The sequence below is a fragment of the Camelus dromedarius genome, chromosome 1 (genome assembly GCF_036321535.1).
Source record: "Camelus dromedarius isolate mCamDro1 chromosome 1, mCamDro1.pat, whole genome shotgun sequence".
In the NCBI taxonomy this organism is placed as follows: domain Eukaryota; kingdom Metazoa; phylum Chordata; class Mammalia; order Artiodactyla; family Camelidae; genus Camelus; species Camelus dromedarius.
This window is the reverse complement of record NC_087436.1, coordinates 4,386,578-4,391,428: the sequence shown is the minus strand read 5'-3', so window position 1 is coordinate 4,391,428 and position 4,851 is coordinate 4,386,578. Positions and strand designations below refer to the sequence as shown.

Genomic DNA, 4,851 nt, shown 5'->3' with positions numbered 1-4,851 from the left:
GAGGCAGTTTAAAAATATTTCATAATGTGCTTTAAATAATAACAAACCTGTTAGAAATTTACAAATAATGTATTTTGTGAAAAGTAACTATCTTTTTCCAAACCCCCCAAAAAAAAAATTATTGAGAAGGATGGCATTGTTTCATATTTCATACTTGTCTTTAGTGTCTGGCTCAATAGATTACAGCTACATTCTCATATTTACTGCTGAATTCCATCTATTTTAATGTGGTATTTTGGTTGAAGCATTTGAAGACAATTTGACCTCTCCCAGATATAGTTGGAAATAAAGAGGAATATTTTAACAATCCTTTCAGATAATTCTGAATATTCTTTCTGATACTACACAAAAATGTAACAAGTTCTATTTTTTAAAGGCTAGCTGCAATGTGGAGTCCAAGTCATATTAATAACTTTGTTTTCTGGTACATTTAAAGCCACTGCTCTATCTTGCAATCTGAATGGGCCTTCTCCTGTGCTTTATTTTGTAATGTCATGCAGTAGTCATTTGAAAAACATTTTGAAAAATTATAAAGCCCTTCCAAATTCAATATACAATATCAGAACATCACATTCACTAATATTATCATCAATCTTATCAGGAAGGCCTTTAACTCCTGAGACAGTGCCGAAGATCTCAGTTGCTGAGAAGTTTTCCAAAACTAACTTTTGCTTGATAGCTTGGATTTTACCATGGACAACAGTGCTGCTTGGTTCCATCTGCTCACTTTTACAGAAATATCTGTCCAGCGCCCAGGCGTGAATAACCGTAGCTTGTCAGTTATTCTTTCAAATAAAGATGTGTTTCTAATAAAGGAGCAGCCAGTTCAGCTCACAACTTAATCACATGGGAGCTTTTTCTAAAGACAGCCATTCCACTTTGGAATGCAAACGGAAGTTTTTTTATGGGACCTTCCCAATCAGTCACATGGAATGTTAAAAAGACTTGTCCTCGAGGCCTGAAATTTAATAAAATAAATAATGTTCACTGCTTCATCAAAAACTTTCTTAAATGAAATTGACCTTTAAAAAAAAATAGTTAATTTGTGGCAGTCAAGTGTCCAGTGAGTACCAGTGCATTTTGGTGTCACCTTTGATTTACACTAAGATGCAACAGTGTACTCAGCATTGCTTCTACACCATTGCTGCAGATAGAGTGAACAAGGCAAATCCGGAGCCATTACAGTGATCTCAGGGACCTGTGGCCCTAGAGTTCTGTGGTCAAAGCTTGAGAACTGCTGTAGAAGATTAGAGATCAAATGGATGTGTTATCAGATGACTCTGAGCAGGAGCATCCTAGCTGGATCGCCCGGCAGCCTCAGCAGGCAGCACTGGGCAGCTGGAGGTCAAGAGATAAGAGAAGGGAGGGGCTGTTAGAGAAAACAGCAGTAGAGAGTCTTCTACAGGGTATTCAGTACCCTGTACAGCGGAGTGTCCCCAGGGGCCCCTCCTCATCCCACGTGGATGGCTGCAGGTTAACGGAACGATGAAATCATCAGAATCTGAGGGTGGCTTTAAGTCTTGGGTTTTTCCTGTGGACTTAGGCAAAGCATATAATATCCCCCAAAGTGTGCATCCTGTCCTCAGTAACATGTGGCTGTACCTAACTTAACCATCTCAGATGTACGGAAAGCCTTACAATTTGTCCTTTCTAACTAGCAAATCCACTTCAGTGACATTATCAAAAAATACAAGGCCAGGAAACTGGTATGCACAGAGGTGTTTCCTCCTCCCTGTAAACTATAAAGACCTCCAGTCCACCAAAAGCAAATAAACCAAAACAAAAAATTAAAGAGCAATGGCAAATCTGCTCTGAGATGTCCTGTAGCATTTTCACGCTCACTATGGGAGGCTGGTCCAGGAACGCGTGTCCTGGACCTAGCAACAGGTAGCTCGTTACTTCTGACTTCAACAAATGGAGGCTTATTTTTCCAACCCGACAGGTTGTCCAAGGCGGGTGGCTGCTGGCTGGCTCTGGTTCAGCTGCTCAGCAAGGCATCCAGAGCCCAGGCTCCCACCGTCCAGCTTTGTCACAAGCACCCCGTTGACAGTGAGTAGCCATCAGTCAGCCAGGTCAGTTGACAGTGTTAAGGGCAAGCATAGGAATAAGCAATCTGTTAGCCTAAGTGTGGCCATTTTATTATCCTCCTTCAGTATCTCAGGTGCTGTCTTGTGCCATTTCAGGGAGTTAGTTTCCTAGCTAACCCCCCCATGCTTAAAGGAGAGAAACCTGTTGTTAAACTTGTTTGTACAGTAATGTAAGGATAGTTAACACCACAAAACTGTACACTTAAAATGATTTAAATGGTGTCATGTTATGCATTTTAATCACAATTTTAAAAAAAGGATGTAAGAATGTGATACTGATACAGTTTACAATGTTAATGAACACTGAAAATATCCTTGGTGGGGGGGAGGCTCTAGCTCAGTGGTAAAGCACATGCTTCGCATGCACAAGGTCCTGGGTTCAATCCCCAGGACCTCCATTAAAACGAAAGAAAGAAAAGAAAAGAAAATCCAACCAAAATTTTAAAAAAGAAAAGATCCTTAGTGAAAAAATCCACAAAGGAAAGTCCTCCCAGCTCTCATGATCATCTTGTGTGCTTTAAATCCACCGAGGTTTCCAATGAGGTCTCGGTAACAGCTCCAGGAAATAGAACGTGCAGTTAGACCAACCGGTGAAAGCTGAAGCGGGCCTGTGGGTTAACTTATAATGTGGAAACTAAATGCTTTCCTCCATTGTGGGCTATGTAAAAGTTCCTCTGGAGAGTGTACCTGTTTTGGATAAAACGCAATGCAGTATTTTGTATGAAGGGGCAAATGTGAGTACTTTTTACCATTATTGAAACTCTTCTAGATGCTTTTAATTACTGGAAACTACATTACTTTTCAAAACAACTGTATCAATCCCATGCCAGAAAAGCAGAGAAAATAGACATCAAATTTGTTATAGAGACCAGGACCTCCCCAGGCCAAGGTCAACCAAAGCCGTGATGCTGACTGCCCACCTACGAGTCTACCTGTTATTAAGAGGTACCGTGGGAAGAGGATGCTAGCAGCCACCAGGCCTTGGGTCCTGTGGGTGACCAGGAATGTGGGAGAAACAGTGAGATTTTAAAATTACAATTTTTCACATCACTTTACAAAAAGTTGTCAGAATAAACAAATTCATTCAAGTTGAATATATAATCAATATACAAAAGTCAGCTGCACTTCTATATAACAATAGCAATCAGAAAGAAAAATAAATAATCACATTTACAACTGCATCACATAGAACAAACTAGGAATAAATTTAACCAAGGACATGAAAGACCTGTACTTAAAAATCTATAAAACATCAATAAAGAAATTAAAGAAGACACAAATAAACAGAAAAATATTCCGTACTTAGGCATTGGAAGAATTACTATTATTAAAGTGTCAATTCTACCTGAAGCCATCAACAAATTCACTGCAATGCCAATATAATAGCCGATGGCATTTTTCATAGAAGTAGAAATAACAACCCTATTATTAGTATGGAACAATTAAAGACCCTGAAACAGCCAAAGATTCTGAAAAAGAAAGACACAGCTGGGGGCATCTCCCTCCCTAACGTCAAACTGTATCATGGAGCTGTAGTAACAACAGGGAGCAACTGGCACACACACAGACACACGGACTAGAGGAACAGAACTGAGAGCCCAGAAATGAAGTCACATGGCTGAGGTCAGTCAATTCATGAAAACAGGGCCGAGGACATACAAAGAGGGAGGGGGAGTCCCCTCAAACAGTGTAGGGAAACCTGGACACCATACGCCAAACACATCACTGGTCACCACCTACATGGCACATAAAACCAACTAAAGGCCTGCAATTTTCCACATCAAGCTCTTTCTCAGCGTCCTCCCCTCAGCAGTCAGCTGCACACAGGAAGCTGCTCCTCACTTGTCCTTTTTAAAAAAATTTATTTTACCTCTTATGTGACTCCTCACTGGCGATGCCCAAGAACGCTCAGCCACACTCTCTAGAAGCCTAAGCCGTGATGAGTTCCTAGGAGACAAAACTCCTGCCAGCTGTGCAAAGCGCCAGGCCCATGGGCAGAACGCACCTGTGCCATCAGGTCAGAGATGTGGGTTTGGTGCCCCCCTGTGGGCCATCAGAGAAGTCGGGGAATGTGGTGCTCACAGAGCCCAGAGGCCTCACCCTAAAGGCAGTTTTGCTGCAGATGCTATGTTTGGAAATCCGAACAGAAAGACAGCCGCATATCTCACCATCTTGTCTCAAAAAAATGGTTAAGGAACAATTAATTAGAAATCACACAGAATGAGTCTGTTTCTGTTTTGTATTTATGGGTCTTTTTTTTTTTTTTTTTTTTTTTAGAATGAATAGAACATAGACACAAACTTTACAACTGACACCCAAATTCACCCCAAATTGCCCATAGACAAATTTAAATGACAAAAGTACAAAAAATGTAAAAGGAAACAGGAGTAAATACACATGACCTGTGTTCCCAAAAAACGAGCCTCTGTGCCCCCAAAAATGAATTCAAACCCAGAGACAGAGTTCTGGGAGTATCAGAGTATCAGAAAAGAGCAGCTTTCTTGCTCTGCCAGGAAAGGGGAGTCAGGGCAGGCTCATGCCTCAGATACTGTGTATCCATCCTGGGGCTGCTGTCCTGAGGTTTTAGAGAATAGCTGAGCAGAGCAGAAAGATAGCAAGAGCAGAGTGTTTTTCTGGGGTGCTGCGTTCTTCTTTGTCTCGATGAATCCACCTGGCCTCGTGGAGAAACTCTGTATTCTTTTGAGGCTATCAGCCCAGGACCACCTTCTCTGAATACAGCTGCTGGGTTAAAGGAGAGGCTATC

The 4,851-nt window shown here is 41.4% G+C and overlaps 1 non-coding gene across 1 annotated transcript; it reads left to right on the top strand.

Moving 5' to 3' along the window:
* The first annotated feature begins 2,412 nt into the window (after nucleotides 1-2,412).
* TRNAA-CGC (transfer RNA alanine (anticodon CGC)) lies at nucleotides 2,413-2,485 on the top strand. The gene has a single exon. It is a non-coding gene; the product is annotated as a tRNA-Ala (tRNA).
* Nucleotides 2,486-4,851: the final 2,366 nt, after the last annotated feature.